Genomic DNA, 23,162 nt, shown 5'->3' with positions numbered 1-23,162 from the left:
GCGATTAAATTTAGGAACAAACAAGTAATAACAAAATTGGTATATGCGATTAATCGTCGAACTCTGTAAAATTATTTTGTTAATTCTTCTAAATGAGTGGAACATTTCCGACGTTGATGCGAACAGTGCTAATTAAGTATGTAGTAAACGCAAATAATAATGTAGTTCATTGCTATGTTATTTAACAAATACCTTAAATTCATGGTCTGCTGATCGCATAAAAAGTTAGGAAGCACCTGTGCTAATTATCCGAGCAATTTTATGTATTGTTACCACAGATCGACTGAACCGTCTACCTAATACTTTAGTATGCACATGCGAATAACTGCATTAAGCGTTATTTGTTCAAATTATCACATTATATTCAAACCGTTCTACGATCGATAGTTATAACTGCAGTTACGAAATGTGAATTTAAAGTCATATAGATTTAACACGAACCGGTTCAATTTTGCGTGTGCCGAATTTTCCCTTAGATTCGTCTGATCCCATGAATGCTACCAGTTGTTAGCAAACAATCCCCAGCGAAACACAAATGAATGGGTAATTATGCGTGATACGAGTAGCGCGCTCGCGCGTATATTTGTCGATTATAATCAGGTTTCCTATCTCAAACACAGTTAACAATTGAACGTGGATAATATCAGTGAAACTAAATAAACTCTCGGAATTAATCACGTTCTTCTTACACATACGATATTTTTAAGTACATTTTAAAACTTCTTTCCAATAATATAGATGTAGCTTATAATTATTAAAAAGAGGGACAAGACACGAATATTCCCATAGAATATACCGCTGGTCTCCCACGTCTGCTTTTCCGTTTCCTATCCAAATTTAATCCAAACGTAAGTCTTCATTTCCGCAGTATCGAATTACACCTCTGTGAGCTAACAATTACAAGTTGTTCGCAAGTTTTACGAATCTTTGTCGCAGACGCGTGCACGTGACAAATTTCAAACTACGATACCGCCAATTAATTTGTCGGGATATTCAATTTATTAGGAAAATCGTTCGACGCGCGTGTTCATCCCTCGTGCTCCACTACGTGTTACTCGTCCCTCGGGAAAATCGTAATATCCTCCGTGCTGTTTCTCTGACCCCTTTCATCTCTTCTCCTCTCCCGCGGCCTCCACAGCGTCTTCCAGTAAAACCAACGGTGAAATGGGAGAATCTTGATAACAGGGATCCAGGTTTGCGCTATACACGCGACAGACAAGAAAACTAAGGTAAGCTCTCCGCTCACGTAACAGACAAAGTTCATCCGGAACGGCGCTGTTGCGGTCAAAGTTAGGGATGCCCTCGGACGTTCGTTAGGGCTTGTTTTTGTTTCTTGTCTGCTGCCACGGTCAACCAAAAGCGCTGGTTCTCCTAGCCAATCCCGTCTGTCTTTTTATTATTACATAGACGATACGTAACCGATTACGTTCTTCTGCAGTCTCTGCAGACAGTTGTTATCGCGGTTCTACGTAATTGAAAGAGATCGGACAACTAGGTTGATTTTTACGACTCTTAATTTTTCTCTTTCTTCTCTTCTCGCTTCTTTTTACTTCTTTACATTTTGTTTGTGTATCGTGTAACGCTGGTGTAGAGACGTTTTTGTGCTGTGTAGAACGAGCGATAGATAAACAACGGTGAACGTAAGAATATGTAGTGTTTTCTTTTTGAGAGTGGAGGATAGTGATTAATCGATGAAAACGAAGGAGAAGAATAGAGAAGTTATCGAGTGTATCAGATGTTCTACTGATGGAAGATTGCATTGATGTATTTTCTCTGCTAATATTGATCTTTTCTGTACGTTAGGACCTGCTTAGAATAAAGACATTTGGATAATTGCGGTGTAAACTGGGCAAGCAAATGTTTATGCGATATTAGAGTGGTTTGCAGAATAAAGAAAGAAAATATTTTTGTACAAAAGAACCCGATTGTCGAATCTATCGTTTGATCGCCTTGTAAAAATCATGGAGGGATGACAATTTTTATTTTAAGACCGAGCAATTTACTATTTGATAAATGTTTGATTCAGAAATAAACGTAAGTTAATAAACTGCTAGTTTATAAATCGAAAAATATATAACTCGGTATCACGTAATATATAACAGAGAAGAAAAAGGTCTAAAATATTTTCACGGACTCGATCTCTTGCATAAAGTAAACGAACTCTCCAAACAGCATATTTACAACAGTTAAAATTTGTTCCGACTGAAAGCATATGCGCAAATATTTACACGATGCCAGTAACCATGCTGATTACGCGTGACATTGCAGCTGTTCGTAGTGCAAAGGGCAAAAAGAAAGGGAGAGACGAGGGGACTGGATGCGCGAACCGTAAAGCAGAGAAAAGGGAGATGGGGTGGCAAGGAGACGTGATTACTCGTCGTGCCCACACTGTACGTGCAAAACACGTACGCGTTCCCTTTATCTTGTACAGTGGAACGCCACGACACTTAAGCCGGTTTTCCGCTTTAAACGACACGTCCATATAAACGACCAAAAAGCATCCTCATCGTTGCAGATCGTACGAGGATTTGATCATGCGTATTTTTGGCACGAAACCAGCAGAAACGTACCACCGCCGCTTGCTTTGAATATTCAAGTACACGCAAAAGTGATTCAGAAACATTCGTTTTAAATATACGGAGAACGATTCGGGGGAACTCGAGCACAGTGAAACAAAGCCGCGATAAATTCCGCGCTATGAAACTCAATGGAGGTGATTCTCCTCTTTCCGATCGTAAATTTAGATGGCGATAAGCTTTGGGTGTTTAAAAATTAGTGGTTGCGATTTTTTAGTTCTTGAACTTTGATAGTGACGATTTTTAGCTTAGTGAAATTTCATATCGAGAGTTTTGATTCATGGTGCTTGTTGCCGGTAATTTTTGAAACTAAATTTCGAGAAAGTAATCTAGATTTGACGTTGGTTTATTTCTTGAACTTCATTAAATTAGGATAAAATTGATTAAAACTAAAACTGTAGAACGCAAAACCTGAAGATCGTATAAATTAAAATTAAGCTAAAGATGACAGAGAATTAAGATAAATTCGAATTAAATTCAAAATATTAAGGTGCGCGATATTATAATGTTCAAAATCTTACGACTTGAAGATGTACCGTGCCTTGGTTACTGCAATTTTTGTGGAATTTCTCAAAGCCATTCGTATAACCGTAACGTAAAAGTTCTTCGAATAGACTCGCAATTCGATCGCTGATACGCGTACAATTCATTCTGATGTCTATACGTTTCTGGAGAAGAGAACAATATGTTCTTTCCCACGCGGGACTATATTTTCCATGATATACGGTACGTCCATTATAATAATAGCCTTATCCGAGAAAACCATGCTACGAACGATCTTGCAGCCCTTGTAACGAAGCGAAGATAAAACTGCCGTATAACCTGGTCGAGTGTCGAGTGTGAAAGTTCGTGACGTAACTCGAACATTTATCTTCTCTATCGTATTATCTAACCCAATTAGGTAAATGGCCACTCGGATGCCTTTGTACGTTTACGAATGCGAGGAGAATACATACTTCGATAAATCGCGCCTTAATCTACCGTCAGCTTGAAAAGAGTAGCGAGATCTGTTTGGCACCGGTGGATGAAACAACGTTGACAGTATCGCATTACGTTTAATAATACCGTTAATTAATATCACGCGAATGCCGGCAGCGAAATAATAACCGAAAATGAAAAATCCCTGACCCGGATAATTTTCATTTAATTAAAGATATAGCCCGATTATAAATATGTAACGGGCTAATGTTACGTTGTTCCGTGTGAATAATCTATTAAATTTCAGTTCGAATTGATTTATATATAGGTTGATAATTGTTACATCGTTCAGTACGAGACTTCGATCAAATTTTCCGAAGAATTGTTAAAAATTAACGATCACGGAAAGCGATGGCTCGTAACATTGAATGAAAAATAAATTTAGTCAATTTTGAAGTAAATTTTAATTAAGTGGCAATTTGAAAAAGATTTTTAATTATTCGTTTCGTCTTTCGTTGGCCAAAACTTGGTAGCTTCGTTGGTTCTTCGAATTTACCTTTTATCGTAGCTTTCGTAAATTTTCATAAAGTTTGACAGTCGGTAAGTATCTCGTTCAATTATTCGATTTATAATAATAAAAGATCGAGATTGTCGTGTTTAAATTATCGAGAAGATAGGTCGTTCGGTATCTAAAACAATTGAAGATAGCTTTCGGGCACTGTCGTTACTCAACTCGGTAGTATAACGAAATTTCCGTGCCGTTTCCGCTCCGGCACATTTGACTTAGCCAAGTTATAATTAGTATCATTGTTCATCAACGGTAAGCTGCTCCATTTAAGCTTTCCTTCCTATTGCCGTTGCGTAAGTTAAACTGCATATCACACACAAACTTAATCTCCTATGACTAATGAATGTAAAGTATAAGCGCCAGATAAGGATTCAGTTAACAATGGTGTTTGACTATCATCGTCTATCTGATTTATTATCGTTATAATCAGTTTGTATAAGAATGACAATTAATTGATTTTCCTGAATTCCGAGCTAATTAATTATGACGTAACACTTAATTACAAAAGACAAGGCTAAGCAACGAGAACAAAAATTAATTGTACATTGACTATTACTCTGAAGTAGTTTAGCTGATTGCTAGCAGTATCTATTTCGATCGCATGCATAGTGCCGAAATGAAATTCTAAAGTATCCATTTGGAGATTCGCATATATTAAATTGTATCAGTAACGATTTCTCATTTTCTCCTCTATAATTAACGTAACTTTCTGTTTGCGAACGAGCAGCGAGTCATTAGACCTAAATCCCAATGCGCGAAACATCCGCGCTATCAATAGAACGTTATCGGTAGCAGATGTCGAGCAATGTTATATTTATACGAATAAAAAGTTGTTGATCGCGTCAATATCGACCATACCCTTGATGCACTTTTACCAATGATGATGCAACGAAGCACTTTTACCAATCTGAAGAAGATACAAAATGTGAACATTTTAACTTTCGTGTCATCTATGAATCGATATTTCGAAGCTTCGTTAAAAGTTGCACCGTGTGAATGAATCTCCTATCGTTTTTCTCTCTACGTTAATTGCTATATTTATAAAAATTATCCTACGAGAGAACTAATTCCACTAAAAGGAACTTTAGTCTAAGAGTAAATCTGTGGCGGCACACGAGCACGGAACTTTCCAACGGTTTCGCGACACAAAGCGCTATATCTTCAAAGCGTAAGGCCGACGCGCCTAATGTGCCATCGATATCCCTATGGTTCTTCCGCCGAATGTTTGGAAGAATGCACGCGCGGCAACCGTCGCGATACATCTAATAAACGCGCGTGTAGTAGGAGTATCGAAGGGCAACTAAGAAAAGGATCCGTTTGGTTTCGAACAAAGAGTCATTCTGCCCCAAGCCGCGGAGTGCGAAAGGTTCAGTATCATAGCGAAGCAAATACAAGCAGAGATACGCGATTGTAAATTCTCGATGGTTAATCATAAGTGTGAATCGTATGAATTGTTAACTCGTTGATTGTTAATAGTAATAAACTTTTTGTTGAACATCGGGAGTATTCCTTCCGCACCTATCACGACATACCACCTCAAATCATACTCTTTTGACAAAAGTCGAATAGCCGATCTTCTTTCGAGTCTTCTTAAATTTTGCATTCAAAATTCATGTATATTCAAGCCGGATTAATTCCAAGACTTGGCTGTATCCTTATCCATCCTTACCAAGAGTGACTGTGACGCGGTGATTCACTTCCGGCTATCCCATATCGTACACGACGTTCATACTTTTCTTGCCTGGAAACTGCTGCGTATTCCGTGTAATAACCTGTGTAACAAATTTGCAATATTGGCAGGGCCGTCGATGTTAAAAACAGATCGATAGAAATTATAATCGAAATTGTGGATTCGATTGGATTGGATTGGATCGAAGTTCACGCGACCGACTTTCAATGGACCACGAATTTAATAATCTACGATGAATCATTTGAAATTGCATTAAGTGACGGACTATTAAAATGTCGAGAATTATTGCGTGGTTATTGGTCGACGATCGAACAAGTCTCGGGCCGTTTAATAGCGTTCGGGTCCGTGCACGCGAAACAAATTCGTAAAACCGATTCGCAGCAGTTGACAACGCGGCAATTTTCGCGTCGAGTTAATTAAATTGAAAACTACCGCTAATAATTGAATCGTCCGTCGAACGAAACGATCGTGCCCGTTCAATTGATTCGAGCACTTATTCGAAATCGAAGGATCCGCTCGGTCGGAAACTCCGATTCGAGATCGAGCCCACGGTGAAAGAGCCACGACGTTCCTCCGCGAGACTTTACCGTCACCCTTCTTACTCCGACGAAACTTCCAGCGTGATTCGATGCGGGAAATAATCATCGTAGATTACGTCCTTCCTCCGGAGAAACGAAGCGACGTGATATTTCAGTCGTGCGATAAGTACCGAGCAATTTGTTAAAACGACCGTCTACACCTTCCGATAAATTCGATTATTTTGAAAATAAAAACGCTGAAACGAAAGACTCGTTCGTTCTGAATCGGACTTGCTTCCCATTTTATAATGCTAACGAAACTGCCTTTGTTTTACATTTATTAGCAACATTCGTAAGTTTTTATAATCGCTGGTACAAGTATCTTGTAAAATTATTCAATCCACTTCAATGATATCTAAAGCGTTTTAGTAAACAATTTTGTTCCATTTGTATAAATTCTGTGTATCGGATCAATGTGTATGTATCAATGCATATATAGACTATAAGTATTATAATAGAATATTTTTCCTTCTGATATATATATAGTAAAACTATCGATTCAGATCCGAATCTCTTTTCAATTACACAAATAGACTTTGTTTCCTCTGAATCGGAGCACGTCCCTTTTATCTTTATACATTTTTAACATTTTATTTAAAATAAAGAAATTTCGAAGCAGCAGAACACATCCACTTTACCCGAGGTAGCGAACCAAAGAGGAACGCGTCTGCGGCATCCACGTTAAAGCAAACAGCGCAGCGACTGAACGTTCGGGATCCATCGCGGAAACGGGTCCAGTTTTCCTTCTGGGAGTCAGAGATTTCGAGAGATAAGTTGACAGGTTACGTCGCTGCGACGCGATTCCAGTTTTTCCGAGGCTGTGCACAAAGATAACGCGACGGAGTTTTCGTACGATCGTTCCACGACAGTGAACAAAATTACCGACAATCGGAGAACGAACGTTCCTCGTCTTTTGTCGAGATCCATTGGACGTTTGCCTTCGTTGGAGATTTTTCAGGATTTACATCTGCGAGTCGGTGTAAAAAGCGAGGTGAAACTATCTCCGCGCGAAATTCATTATCGCGTGCTTGGAATCTGCGGAAATCGCGGAAGCCAGCATTGTGAGCAGCCAGACAAACAGACGACACTAATTTATCGGTGCAATTGTCGAATCTTATGCAAATCCACCTTCGGTTTTCCTCAAACGACGGTTAATTGCCAGCAATTATGTTCTCTCAAATTACGCCGTCGACTCGTTTCCCATGAAAAGATACCGGTTAGTTAAACCTCGTTGTCGCATTTCATTCGAAGAATGTTCGTATACCGATTACAGTTAATTCATTTTCCTCTGATATGTATAAAACTTTGTAAATTAAGCATTGGAAATCATTGGATTTTACAGATTTATTTATTAATACGCGAATTACTAATTACCAACCTTTAAGAATATATAATACACACGTGACAATTAAAAGATTTGTGACAAAGATAAATCGACGATGGTCTTGAGGTTTTCACGGTTTCCATTGTCACTGAATAAATAAATGTATTTTATAGTTTCAACGAACATCGACAGAATTTGACTGGATAATAGATGTATGCAATGCATTCGAGTTACGTTCAAAGATGCTCTATCAGTGCCACTAGATTTCAAATGTGTATGAAAGCTAAAACACCTACGAATGTGAGTAAATATTATATGGATCCATCAAACATATACTATATACGCTTATAAAATTAACATTTGCTCACGACATAATTTATATTCATCTTTTCCTTGACATCTTTCCATTACGATGACGAGACTAATCGAGAAACACGAAACACGCTTTTTCTACGAATAAGAAGCAGCGCCTGTAGCTGTTTGTAATTAGGAATTAAACGATTAAGAAGATAGGGAACACGAGAATTTAATTTCCGAAAATATGAACGAAAATGCTGATACCAAAACGCGATGGCTCTTTTATTTCTTTTTCCATGGTATTTTTCGAAGACGAACGAGCGAACGTTAATAAAAACGGTCGTATCGATAATACCAATAATAGTACATTTTATTAAATGACAATAAGATACAAGGAAAATACATCGTTAATTGAATAGGATTACCGAATTCAAACCGTTACGAACAATGAACTTCCAGGGCTATTACTAACTCCTCGCGTCGTTCTTTTTTTGAACATCGTTAAGATGTAGATGAAGAAGCCCAAAAGGTCCGAAGTTTCCAGGAACTTCTCTGTTTTCACGGGGGAGGGGGTAGGTCGAAATCGTGCAACCTCGAGGATCGAAGTAACTCGTTTAACAAAGCAGACTTTACGTGCGCGTGAAGAATACGATAGTATTTCAAGCAGTTCATTGCTTGACAGTTCCGGAATAATGTCTCTTAATGTCGCGACGTTGAGAGCATCGGTAAGCGACGTTTCAAGCGGGCCGAGTTTCCTTCCTGAATGGAGTTGAAACTTTTCGCGAAACTTATAATGCAGAGAAACTCGTTAAGATGCCATGGACATCGGTACCAAGGCTCATTACCGTAATCTGCAAACTAAGTCCCTACAGTTTCTGTACATTAATATAAGAGCATGAAAAATTACACGTGCCTACAGTGTTCGCCCAACCTCTCTTATTTCCTCCATTAGGGTCGCTGCGATTAGCGCGTGCAATTTTCAGAAACAAAGGACATGGTTACGTATAAGGATTGCACCGGTAAAACGGGACAAGTCCATTTTCCTCCGAAACGAGATAATACAAAGATGAAACAATACATCGCGTTACATATATCTTCTTACATATACATATCTTACTTACAGCGACTACATTAATTATTTGCACACACCCTTATGTTTCAATGAAACGCCCCTTATCAGACCCTATATTTTATCTTCACGGTAGCAAATTTTTCTAATTACACGAAACTATAACGAGACTTGATGTACTTGGACCTAATTAATTCCTATGCAAATTTTACGATAAATACAATTCTTTGTAAGCTAAATTCTTGTTGAAATCCATATGCAGATGCGTTAGTTACAACAAATAGTAACTAAAAGATAGTTCTAGATACAATCGATAGACTTAATCGATAAATTTAAATGTTCTTTTGTTTTTATCCCTGGTTCATGTAAGAAACTGCAATAAAGGTTTTTCGGCTCAGAATGGTGTAATAGATTTATCCAAAGAATAAAATAATAACTATTGCGATCCTACCTCTGAATACAGAAATAACAACAATTCTTTCGTACACGAGAGATCTATCACAACTTTAGATCAAATATCACCATTCTCTCCTTCGAAGCAGCTCCTTCGTTGCACCTCAAGCATTGTACGACCAAATGCAAGAATCATTAGAATGCGATGCAGTGGAGTCTATGCATCGGAACCCGCAACAATGGATAGCGGCGCGTAGAAGGTTTCACTGTTGCGTGCTATTTCGGCCAATTACGAGCATCCAATTATCGCGACAGCAGTTGCGGGATCAGACGGCGCTGGTCATTACTCTCTGGTACACGCGTAACGTGCTTCGGATATCGCGTCGCATGCTTTTCATTCTTCAGCCTTGCTGGCCCTGGAAACGATGTCATACGTCATTGCCGCTTTCATTGCGATCCGGCCACGGGCGGCAGGGCTACGCAGGGTGTAGGTTCGTGGAACGCGTGCTACCATCGTTCCTCTTTGATCACTATTCACGCCTGGCATTCCAATTTCGTTGCACTTTTCGTCGGCATTGATCGCTGAATCTCCTGCTCGTAAATCGTTGTAGCTATGCGAATCAGCTGGCCAACGTCGGCATGCGCAAATAGTGTTCATCCGTTTGTAATCTGATCCTATTCAGTCGCGTTCAAGATATTACGAGGCAAATATTTGCGAAATTTTGTTTCGTTTTTATGGGTCACCGTAGACCGTTTCGATACTATTTTTGTTCTTTCAGACTTTGATCTGTTTGACCCGTGGATTTGTTACTTTGTAGAATTTCTGGACGTTTTGAGCAGTAGATGAATACGTGGGTACGTAACAGCGATTAACGATTTGAAACTGTAGAAACTGTTTAATTTACTTTTTGGAGATATTCGTTTTAATATTCACGTGTACAAAGTGGGGTTTCTGTTGACATTTTTGTATTAGCAAACATTTATGTATCATTTTTATTTTATTTTAATTTTTAAATATAGATAGAAAAGGTCGTATCGTGTATAATTTACTCGATACAAAGAGATGACACGTAATTGGATTTAATTGGGTTATGCTTGATATAATCAAACGAAAATTACTATGACACGATATCAAATCAATGTGATCATACTTTTCTAACCAGGTGTATACGTATAGATCAAACGATTGACTTCTTAACGTACAAAGACATCTGAGAAACATTTCTCATTTCTTTTCTTTCGTAATATATCATTTTAGACGTAGACGTCTTATAAAAACACCGAAAATTCTACGTAATTTTACGTTGAGCCATATTAAATAGTATTTCTAACACACATCGAATGCTACTTTATTTGTATGTACGTAAATGGTTAAGTAAGCAAAATATCCTTTTCAGTGCGGTTTTTTCCACTTACGAGTGGCACAGAAAAATTTCCGAAATTAATAAAGAAAAGCTGAAAATTCTTACATGCATATTAATAAAGTAGTAGCATTTTTTAGTGCGCTGCTTGTGTTCTTTCGGAACGAATAGCTTAAAACTATACAAACTTTCAGAATGACCTAATAATACATTTTCGGCAAACGCGGGAAAATCATCGAGCATCTGTTACAACTAACATATCCTAAATATTTAAAAGGTTAGGGCATCGCATCGTGTGTGGGTTAGGAAAGAAAACTTAACTTCCGCTTTGTAACGCGAGGAGTTGAAAGTTTCCCCTTCTGGCTACGACAAAGTCGTTCGAATTTGCATGAAAAAGAGGACGGGGCTTTCGAGCAACTGGTATATAAGCTACTCCTCAAATAAATGCAAATTCTTCTTCGAAAGCCTCTCCCGATGAGAGGCCGGGAATTTGCTTACATAAATATGGTATTATTGCACGGGAAAGTATTGCTTCATCGTCACATTCGCTGCTCGCTGCGCGTGTGCGCGTGAAATACACTAACTAACGTCCGAGAATTCAGCGCACCGGGGGTGGCATAAAATATTCATATTTAATGGTAATTTCCACGCTTCGTACTCAACGAACTTTCTTGCCGACGAGTTAATCTCCCTCATCCCCGAAATTTGCCGAATTCAACGTGAATCGAATGCACCGAGAACGCATAAACACGTACACATGTATTACAGAAATGTCGGCGAACCGTAAAATATCGCATAGTCGAAATAAACGACGGAAAAACTAACGGGACGTTAACATCGCTATGGAAATGGAAAAATTCATTAACGTAACGTGTATTTGTGTTCGACGATTTACAGGAATGAACTTTAATGTGATCGATTGCAAACAATAATAAATATTAATGTTAATATCTATGCCAATGAGCTTTATGGTATATCTCGTATCTAAAATTACAAGAGACAAAACGAATTTTAAATAAATTTACGAACAATGCATTAAAATTCTAACGATTTATTTTAATCCTGTGTACTTTAACATAACTAGATCGTGGATTATATTTTTCAGGATTATGTTTTTGTTTCGGGCTACTGAAAGAAATCTGGAGCTGGAAGAAAACGGCAGGTTTGTTTTAGCGACGTATACTCTACTTCGGATATTTTATATATTTTATATATTTTTGTATATATATTTTTGCTGCACGTATTACGAGCGTGTATCGTTGCATCTTTGAATTTTTCATAACTGCGTAAAAAGATCCCCCATTTGTTCGTAGTAAGTTGTCAGAAAATGTTCATCCCTTTTCTCTTTTACCAAAACTACCGAGCAATATGTAAAAAAACGATGCAAAAGAGAAAAAAGATAACGATAAGAAAGTTCTAAGAAACACGAATAAAAAATAACGACGACAGAAAATTGTTTAAATATTCGTTTATACGCACCAGAGTGTATTTGCGTTCAAACGTGCATTCGTCGAGTCTTTTCTGCCTGTCCCATTACGTTTCATTTACGACCACAATGAACGCTCTTTCAAACGCACGAACAAACTACGCACAATACTAAAACGTACTAGAAACGAGCATATGTGGAATAAAAAATAATCACGCGTGAAAGATCGCTTGCGAAAGGTTTAACTGGAGACTTTCGAAATAATTGATTACGCCCGGTTTTCGGGCTCGATCGATAATTGGCTGACACAGAGGGTACAAAAACAATTACCAGGCAGGATTAGGGATTGGCGTGCCGTGTGCCAGGATATAGAAGGAACTGTGGTGGTTGATGGTGGCGGTGGTGGTGGCGTGCCAAGAGATAGTAAGCACCGACCGACTATGCACCACGTAGCCCCAATCGGATGATCGGAAACACGGGTTTCAGACTCCTGCGGGGACTAAGGGCTGCAACTTCATTGACACACCCTATTTCACACCGACCGTCCTTGGATTCCTCAAAATCATCGGCTGTGCAACGCGATCAATTTTAAGAGCGTGTTTCTTCCACACGTGCAGACAGTGTAATTTCGATCAATCGCGATAGAAGCTACGGCGAGGAGATTCTCGCGTAGCCTGTAATTTTCAAGACGACCAAACGTAATTTCGAGAAGCTGTAAACGCGAACGTTTCTAAGTTAATCGTGGATAACATTTAAAACGATATTAAAACCGCGCCGGGGAGCTAATTATTAGATGCAGAAGATCCAATAACCAATTCGTATAATTACACACAGAGCCGCGAAATTGCGACCCGATATTTTCACTTATCTGCCGCGGAATACCGTGCTCTTACGATATTCATTTCCCAATTTCCTGCGAGTCGGACGTTACCAAAATAACGAGGGATTTAAATTGCAAATATATGGAAGTCCGAGGGAGGTGACGCTCTCGTCCGATCCGAGATGACCTCGGCGAAGAATTCACGGCGCGGAAAAATTCGACGATGGGCGAGCAAGCACATCGAACCCTCCTCAACCTCTTCGTCCTTCATCGCGGCCTATATCATTTCACTATCAAGCCGGGACATCGAGGGCATAAAAAGGGCTTTCGATGACACTTCTGGTTACCTTCCTCGCCACTTCGCAAAGTTGGTCCACCGATATTGGCCCAATTCGAAAACGGCCAGACCCTCGGAAGGGAAATGGATCTTGGCAAGAGGCTGCGCCAGAATCGAATCAGACCTAATCCAGCTGACCACAACGATTTCACCCTTCTCTGACCATCGGCAGAATCGAAACCCACGAAATCTACGGTGTTTCAGTTTCATGACCTGGCTCGTACGATTTACACCGAAGCTTCGGTTTTCGGTCAATACAACGGTAATTTATCGTGCAAAGAGCTCTGATACGCCGTTAAAGCAATTGTAATAAATCGCCGGACGCGATGGCGCGGGCAGCGCGCGCGATAAAACACCCGGCCGAAAATCTCGATTCACCGATCTAATCTATTTCGTGCCGATTGCTTCGTTATTGTTTTCGCTTCGCTACCGCTGCTACGTTAATTTTAGCCGCCACTTTTAACCGCAGATCCTCTCGACTGTTTGAAATCTGTTATCGACAACAGGCAACGCGCTTGTATCTTGCTATGTTTCCAGATTGTAGGAGATTACGTTAGATGGGATCTACCAGATTTTCACAAGGTTACGTTATCGTACATGTCGCGCATCCATTTCGCATTCACCTTTAAGAGTAAGTCTTTTCATTTTATAAATTGATAAAGATAGTACGATTCGATCGTACTATTTGATATCACATTCAGGGACACGAGGATCGTATGTAACCGTTACAAGTCTAATATGAAAAATCGCCAATATCTGGTTAACGCGAAATAACTAATTTTTTAGTAGAACAACGATCGAGTGCAAGTTGTATGACTCATTTTCAGAAAAAGAACTAAACTTCGTCTTACGGTGAGTAAAATACGCCAGTGTATCCCGTAACGAATTCTCTAGCAAATTCTCCACGCAATACCGCGTTATCTTCGAGTGACCGGAAGCGACGTTCACCGGGTGAGTAGCAAATACCTTGGAACGCCGCGTCACGTTGGAAAACCGATATACAAGCCACTCTTCCCGAACAATTCGCGGCTCAAATTCGCCGTTCGCGCACGAAATAATCGGAATAACCGGAAGCCGAAGTCGAGACGTCGCAAACCTCGAAGCCGTCCGTCCGTGTTTCACTGTTTGTAGGCGTTCAGCTTCGCTAAGCTGCGCAGATAACGTCGCCACGTCCTCCGTACATTGTTCTACGAGTTTAAACAGATTACGCCCAGCGCTGTTTAAACGTAAATTGCTGCTCTAACTGCGCGCCACCGTCGAAGGACCACCGCAACTCCCGCTTCTTGTTCAATCTACGAAATGCAAGCGCGAGACGAGCACCGACTCGAAACTTTCTGTACGAGCCACGAGATTTATTTGTTTGCCCCTTATTGAGAATATTATACGCGCGGTAATATCTAGGCTGAGGTAACACGATCATGCTGAGAGAGGGAAGATGTGAATTACATTGGACTTGGTAATTAATGTTTGTCGGCTGATATAATATAGGGGGGAAATTAAAACAGTTAGATTAGGTTTTTAATATATTACGGGAGAATTTAATTTAATTCCCCGGTGTAACGTTAGAGTGACCCCAGACGAACAATAATATCTTAATATCTCAAGATTCTCAAGGAAGATACGATTTGTCGATAAATACTGGCAATGCTGTATCGACGATATATGTCGATCCTTTCAATTGAGAATCTTGAAATATTAAGAATATATTGATAATCCGAGAATGTTCTTTGATTTACGTATTAAGTGTTATTAGTAAGATTATTTTGACAACGGAAACAGATAAGAAAGAACAACATCTGAACCACAGAGAGGGAGCAAGAAATCTTGGAATTTAATATTACCATACGTAGGGTGAACGGATGAATGAATTTTCACCCTCAGGATTCCTATTATCTTCTTGATCTTCCCTATCATCTTTCTCTACCGTTGTATAGGGAGAATCATGTCACAAATATAAAGTATGAAATAAAAGAGTATCGTACTATGCACGTATCATTATAACGATCCATGGTTTGTAGTTTAAAAATCGTGCGATTTTAAATATCGTACGAATAAAGTATAATAATGATATTCCAATAATAAAATATGAAATATAAAATCATCTCGTAAGCGTTCATGCACTTGGAAATGATCAATTTCTATGTACGTATATAATACCGTGATATTCGTCGTCTACGATACATACTATACAATGATACTTGTTTCAATTTCAAACAGCCGATTCAAATTCGTAAAACTTTTCGAAACTGCTAAATAATTTTAACGCTCGATTTTCTGAATTACGCATAATCACCTCGCGCAGAAGCTGCATTTTAGATGAAAGTACGATTCATTGTGTTTTTACTATTTAATGATACCTACCATAATATCGAGCTCTTTATACCGAGGATTACGGCATCGTCTATTCAAATCAGTTATAAGAAATTATGTATTCATCGATTAATAAGTTATCCGATGTTCCGGAATCTCATCTCTCTGAAATTATACATTTAACATACAATATTTCCCTCGTCGTTTTAAACGATCTATTTCTTTCGTAAAAACTGTGTATCGATAATGTATCGAAACATTTTATTAAATAAGTCTCTTGCAACATCTGACATGGGTAATTGAAGCAAGATTCGCTAATCGAAATATCAACAAGTTCTAATAAACTGTACCGTGTTCAAGTACAAGACGCGTTTAACAGTTTGTTATTATAATTAATTATTACAGTGCAGTTAAATTCACAACTCTGCAGTTCAAACATTCCCATTGCCTCGCTCATGACGTTTAAACATTGTCTCAAACGTTTACGTTTAAACGTCTCATCTCCATAAAACGAAAATGTCATCAGTGAAATGTTCTTCGATACGCTACGTCGCTAGTTTAAGGAAGAATCAACGGTTAAACATAATTGCCAAGATTAATAACCACTTACAGTCTATTTTCTTAAACAGTTCGGTGCTAAACAGCTTCCAGTGAAATATTTACCCGGCATATTGTAGTATTCGATACTCGATGTTAATACTTTTACTTACTATCTCTTTCAAGGCGGAATTTCTTTGTTCGAGGAAGATTATTTTTCATTAATTACTAATAACGTACTGAAATATGAAATTGTTTTTATCGAATGAAATTATAGTTTAATTCGAGCGTGAAAAGGTTATTTTCACAGACGAATCTATCCCAGAACCGTGTTAGGTGATTGCTCCAACGTCTTTTCCTATCATATACGTTTTACTCGTTTTTCCAATTTTCGAATCTCCCATAAATGAACAAATATTCGTGATCTATTTCTGGAAGACTTCTATTACATTGCCCGCACAGCATAATAAGATCACGAAAGACTTTTACTAGAACGTCAAACCATACGATAGACGTTCTAATGTTTAAACTGGGCAAGGAGATGAAAGACTAAAGATAGGTTCTTTGAAAATGAAGATCCTCCGAAAGATCTATGAATCCGATAAGGTACCGCGTTCTATCACGAAATACTTTTCCCTGGCGATGATACGAGGATCGTGAATCGGAAACCGTTGGCAGAAGGGAAACGTTTTTGGTGCTAGTTCAAAGGTAACGGGACGGCAATCCGTTCGATGCAAAGCGCGTAGAACTGCGAAATGGTCGACAGAGAACATTGACAGGCAATAAGCAATTCCACAGGGATCTGATCCATTAGAGCGGGCAAGTGCGCCACAATCTGACTCTCCTATCGCTTCGATTCGCTGGGATAAATTAATGTCAGCCTTCTCGTTTCGTACTTATTCGTATTAGAAGCGTAGGGGAGCGTATTTTAGGAAATCGAGAAAAATACGAGAAAAAACACGACTATCATCCAATGAGACACGAAACGTTTAACGTCAACAGCGAAATATCGCGAATCGATTAAACCTGTTTGTTTTTTGCAATGCGTCGAATTCATTTCGACGAAAAAAAACGTGTGTTCGATTCCTTTGACGTAACGTTACACGAGCGTGATTATAATTTTGAAAAATTTTTCCAATGGAAGCAAACAAATTGACCTTTACAGCAAGCGTTAATATAAACCGTTTGCTGTGTGATGGGATGCATTGTAAGTCAAACGGATGCGCGTAACAAATCTGAAAAGCGATATATTTTTCAATATACTTTTTTTCACCCGAATATCGATTACTGCAAAATTAATCTGGCTTTTCATTTTTGTTTGCCTCGACGTTCGCTCTGTTGAATGTTTTGTTTCAATTACAGCTTATAAGCACCGTTGCGCTTTTTAATTCTCGCGTTAAAAAGTCGTTTTGATGTTTTATACGTATCTACGCTTGCCGTGTGGCCTTTTCGAGATAACGAAGCTTTTGTTGCTCCGAACTGTCACGATAAATTGAATACTGCGAGAAATTTATCGCTTTATACAAATAATGTTTCGTAAAAGGAATATATCTGCGGTTAGAAAATAATCCAATTTTTATAAACGCTATATGAACGTCTATCGCTAAAGTGTACAAGACAAATGGACTTTGCCCATAAAATCTCCAGAATAAAATAATTGATAATTGCAAGCAAATGTTGATGAATGAATATCGAGCGGAAATTATCGAATCTAATAAGGCGTTGATAAATTCCACTTACAAACAAAAGTGTTGCAGTATACGGAGGTTTACGAAATCAATGCTATTTCGAATATTATCCTGGTAAATTTCTTTCAGCGCGAGTAACACAATTCCCTCGTGCGGAAACTTCGCGGCTTTTTTTAACGAAGTTTCATTGGAATGAAAAGAACGACGAAAAAGAAGCTCTATTCAGAACAAAAGTTGCAATAACACAGACAAAAAAAAAATCTTTGCTGTATCCTCACACATAATGAAGTCAACGTCGAACAACTCAATATTCACGCGCCGCGCCGGTAGCGAGCCCCGAAGCGGAATGCGAGAAGCTGACTGGCGAACGAGATTGCCGTGACAAGAGCCCGTATATTTTATGTTACTCGCTTTACGATTGCGCGGGATTAACGGTACGACACGCCACTTATGCGCGGCTTTATGGTTGCATATGAGCAATGCCAACGACTTTGTTCATGTTTGACGCCGGCTCTCTGGAAAAAATGCTTCCGTAGAGCAGAATTAGTCACGGCTGGTGCTCTTTACGTGGCTTTACCGCCTGTACGCCTAACACACTACGGCAATGGGCAACGTAAAACATATACTCTCTCGTTTCATATCTAACGCACTTCGTATCATTGTAAACCATCGCCCATGGTACATAGAACAGCTGATACAAATTTTACGAAGCGTGTAAAACTATTGTTTGCAATATCGCTAAAGCAAGATAGATACATCTCTGTGTATTAGTATTTAGGTTTCTTTTAATATATGTAGTATCTAAATGGGTCTTAGAGGCCTCTATAATCACTCTGCTCGATAACACGTTATCAAATAGAATTTTATCTCCACGCTTTGTGTACTTTATGAATTTACGAGTTTTCATATTGTCCACGTTCTGTGCACTCATACGTGTACGTGTAATATAGGAACAGGTGTTTCACCAGAACACATATCTCCGTTCCTTTTATACCAAATCAGAAAACATTATATTGTTCTTTTTCCAATGTTTTGTGATAGTTTAATTATTCTTGCAAAATCGACCGATTTTATATTACATGTATGTAGTATCTAAATGGGTCTTAGAGGAAAGGACAAGTAATGATGTTTTGATTTAATAAATAATATTCGAAGCAACGAAATGATTGCAATGCTGTAGTACGTCTTATTTTCATACGCGGCTTTCGACTTCCCGATTCACACTCTCCGGCTTCTACACTCGCTCGCTCTCGCTTCTCAACTCACACTGTACACCTTTTGCATCCGTTCTCTCCGGCTTCTCAACTAACTCTATCTTTTTAGCGTCTCTCTGTCTTTTCCCGTCCTGTCGAACACGTGTCCCGAAACGCCCGTGGCCAGGGTCACGCAGGCCCTTTCCACGAAACTATCCACTTAAAAGGACCGACGACACATTGATGTACCCGACGATACCGCGGCTCTCGCGACTTTGTTTACGGTTCGGCCGATATCTTAGACCTTTTGTCCACGATACCACATATATTTATAATTTTCATTTATAAGGATCAACGAGATTAAAATAATCAGCTAAACTAATCTGTATATGTCGTAAAAATATCTATATATTAAGCGGTTACCAGATTAAAATTCCATAAAGATATTTGTACTCTTTTACACGTTCCATGCGCATCGATAGATTTTGCTGATGTTACGCGTAATTACTTCAAGTATTTCAATAAGTTAGAATCAAATGTGAAGCCACGCCCTGCTTCGAATGTCTTACAAATAATTGATTACATTTCCAGTTCTGCATGTCGAAGGTACGTTTAGTCTTAATTTTCTTAGCGACGAAACCGGAACGAAGAAGGTCTTTTACCTTTTACTCCCTAGTGAAGCTTAGGCGACGTTATCCAAGAACGGAGCTGAACGAGTAGAGAGTTGAAAGACGACGTTGGTCCATGGAGAACGCGGAAGATCCAATTTCCCGGACTGGCGAACGAGAGTGGGATATAGAAAGGACGCGATTCATTGTACTTCGTTTTTGAAACAGCGAACTTCAAATCAATAGTTACTATTTTATTACGTTCATTTATTAATTCTAACGCTGAATTCAGTTTTATTTTAACCAAACGTTTGTTACTTTTTTGTTTCAGTAATGTATATGTGCAATAATACACGTACTTAAATGAATGATTATAATTATAGTGATTGCAACAAAAAGAAATAGCTACAGACACGTACGTATCTTTTATATAGATATACGATAAATATTTATTTCCATCTCAGTGAAAGTTAACGTTAATTGACTTATGATAATCGTATTTAGTTAAGTTTATTCTACTGTGGACTAATTAGATTACCCTGTACAGTTAACAAAATCTGTATTAATAATACTTCAAACTATATTTCTATCTTTATTCTCCAATTCTGGCTCGCTGTATTATTTCTCCCTTATAATTGTTTCAATAAATGGAGTGACATTAAATTATCGTACAATCCCCTTGGCGAAGTACACGAAATGATACAATCCCCGTCTACAAATGACACATATTACTTGATATCTAATGGCCCATAAAAATAAAAATAGAAGAGGGGAATAATGAAAGGCAGCAGGGTATAGTAAAGTAAATAACACTATCAAGGAACGAGGAATAAACCGAGTAAAAAGTAGAGGTAAACTAATTGTTTAAAGCAAAGACAGCTAAAAAATAGTAAGCTACCGTAGAAAAGAAGAATTCGGAGAATAAGAATAAAAAAGGGAAAAGTAGAATAAAAATCCGGCTCCTTATACATCTAGAAAATGTAATGGATAAAAAAAGATAGTTCCATAATTCAGATACAAAAGCGACAGCGTTAAAACTAATCGTTTTAGACCAACTTTTACACATGCTGTACACACGCGCGCACAACTTTATCATCATACTACATACACGTCACCACGAACGATGTTATATCCAGGGAAGAGAAAAGAAAACAGATCGATAAAAAACAATGAGTATATACTAAGGATAAAAAGTAAAAGAGGAAAATCATAAATTACGTTGACATTGGATAGCGTAATCGCACGATCGGGCACGAAAGTTCGCAGGTCCGATCAACAGCATGCGAGCGAGCTCAATAATTTTCCCAGTTAACAGGAGAACTGGAATTTAAGCGTTACATAAAATGGATTTACAAACGCGTATTATTTCATTATGTAACTCCTGTGTCGCGTCGGCAAAGTACAACGTGGAAAATATATCCGCGTTAATCCCATAAATTCGAGACCGACGAAATCCGCCCCACCGTCAAGTTGAAATTTGAATTACCACCGACGAATATCTGTAAACGTGTTATTTTATGGTAATGCTGAAACGCGTCTACAAAAGGAATACCGTTGACCGGATAAATCGACGTCCTTTGCCATTTCTGTTTGTTCTCGAATTTATATCGATACTGGACCACCAATCGTTAAAATACAAAATTTCAGCCAAAGAGATCGAAATGAAAAGTACCTGAAAAAATGTATAATGAAGAAAACGCGGACGTTTATGCATTTATGGGAAGTTTCAAGGAATTGCATTGCTCATGGGGTGGTACAATTTGCATATAAAATACCCGAAAGGAAGTACTTACTTGTTACAACAAACACGAGGACCAAATTTAATAACGACACAATTTTGGTAATACGCGATTGATTAACAAACTATTGGATTCTAAAATTTCTCTTATACGAAAAAGAAAGAATGTGACTTATCGTGTATTTTCACGTGAACTTCGTATACGACAAATCGTCGAGAATGATTAAAAGTACATCGCTGAAAATTAAAAAAATTTGTTTAAAAAGTGACGTTTCTCGATTTTGCTAGCACGTGAACGGGCAAATACGAGTATTTAGCGATTCGACAAGAAAGAAGGAAGAAAAGGAGAAAAAGAAAGAGTAGCGAGTTCGAGCGAGGTGAATACGGTTGGTCGCATTTTCGCGCATAAAGATTTCCGTGAAAAGCGGAGCGCTCGTTTTCAACGGGCAAAGCAAGATGCAACGAACGAAGGGTTCTAAGAATGGAACTGACACCTGGAGAAGTATGGCAGAAAAAAGTGTGTTGAAGACAAAGAATAAGGTAAGAAGTATGGGGTGAGACGAATACAAGTTTCAAAGAGTCTGACTGTCATTACTGTTAAGCACACAAACAAGAGACTGTCCGCGAAGATGGATCCGATCTCCCTTTGGAACTTCGGTCTGGTTGTGCTCCGCGAGGTGTCATGGACGGAAATATAATCTGGTTTAACGTGTCTGTATTAAGTATGAAAATAACTACACGAAGTAAAGATATAGGACGCGTAGGTGGTTAAGCCTCGTTTACATTACTCAAGCTATTTGAATTCAAGCAATACGAGCACGTTTTATCAATGCGAATTTCAAATCGGTTGAATCGAAGTAATTTGACTAATCCAGACGAGGCTTTAATGTCAGAATTTTTTCTTATAATGTCATTGGTGAACTACATTTTTGTTCGAAGAATGATAGTTGTAAATAATTAAGCATATCTTAATGGTCTTAGCAAGGGTGCTTAACATTAGACTTAGATTTTTATAAATATAATTAAAAAATCAGATTCTAAACAGGGATTTGTTGCGTCATTTAAATATCACAGCTACTCCCTTAGTTTAAATATTTTGTACACTCCTGTACAATATGCGTGTTCTGTAAATAACTACATATTTAAATTTTCAATTTCCATCTAGCGATTACTTTTTATCACATAGAATTCCAACTTTTAAATAATTCTCCGTTAAATAACGATGTCTAGAAAAATTCATTCGTTTTATCGACAATGAGAAATATTTCGTGATATATCAATTTTCCCAACATCATCTGCCTTTCTACTTTTATGTACGAGATATTACGAAGAAAATGTGTACTCTTGTTCATAAAACAGATGCGTCTATGTTCTACTTAAATGTATTACTGTACATAAGAAAAATTGAGATTATAGGAAAATAAATTTTACAGCGTCGCATACTACTTGCTTTCTTTTTCCACACTTACGTTCCTTAGCCTTAACTAAGTAAGAAATACAACCGGGTATACAGTAGGTTAACGCACTGTATATGAATCCTGAGGAGAATAAAATTTCTCTACAAACTTCGACGACAATACGGAACAATGAGAGGAATTAATTATGCGAAAGATTATTCTTTAGATCCCATTCATATAATGGCAGGTCGATCGGTAACATATCGCATCACAAAGAAGGATACTGTAATTAAATTGGTTAGAACGGGTATTCAAGAGAAAGAGAGAGGGGGGA

General features: G+C 38.3%; 1 protein-coding gene and 2 long non-coding RNA genes across 6 annotated transcripts in view; 2 read left to right on the top strand and 1 right to left on the bottom strand.

Moving 5' to 3' along the window:
* Window positions 1-22,873, top strand: part of LOC125385330 — a 46,972-nt gene extending 24,099 nt beyond the window's left edge. For both annotated transcript variants that reach the window (XR_007224442.1, XR_007224441.1), the window contains 2 exons: window positions 19,762-19,938; window positions 20,025-22,873. This is a non-coding gene — a long non-coding RNA (uncharacterized LOC125385330). The remainder of the gene's footprint in view (window positions 1-19,761; window positions 19,939-20,024) is intronic.
* Window positions 1-23,162, top strand: part of LOC125385332 — a 114,282-nt gene that overhangs the window by 54,891 nt on the left and 36,229 nt on the right. The gene's annotated exons all lie outside the window — the stretch shown is intronic.
* The window catches only part of LOC100651353 (protein O-mannosyl-transferase TMTC1), a 269,329-nt gene that overhangs the window by 223,693 nt on the left and 22,474 nt on the right, over window positions 1-23,162 (bottom strand). The window lies entirely within an intron of this gene.

Source organism: Bombus terrestris, chromosome 6, assembly GCF_910591885.1.
Source record: "Bombus terrestris chromosome 6, iyBomTerr1.2, whole genome shotgun sequence".
Classification (NCBI taxonomy): Eukaryota; Metazoa; Arthropoda; class Insecta; order Hymenoptera; family Apidae; genus Bombus; species Bombus terrestris.
The sequence above is the reverse complement of the archived record's forward strand: the minus strand, read 5'-3'. Positions and strand labels throughout refer to the sequence as shown.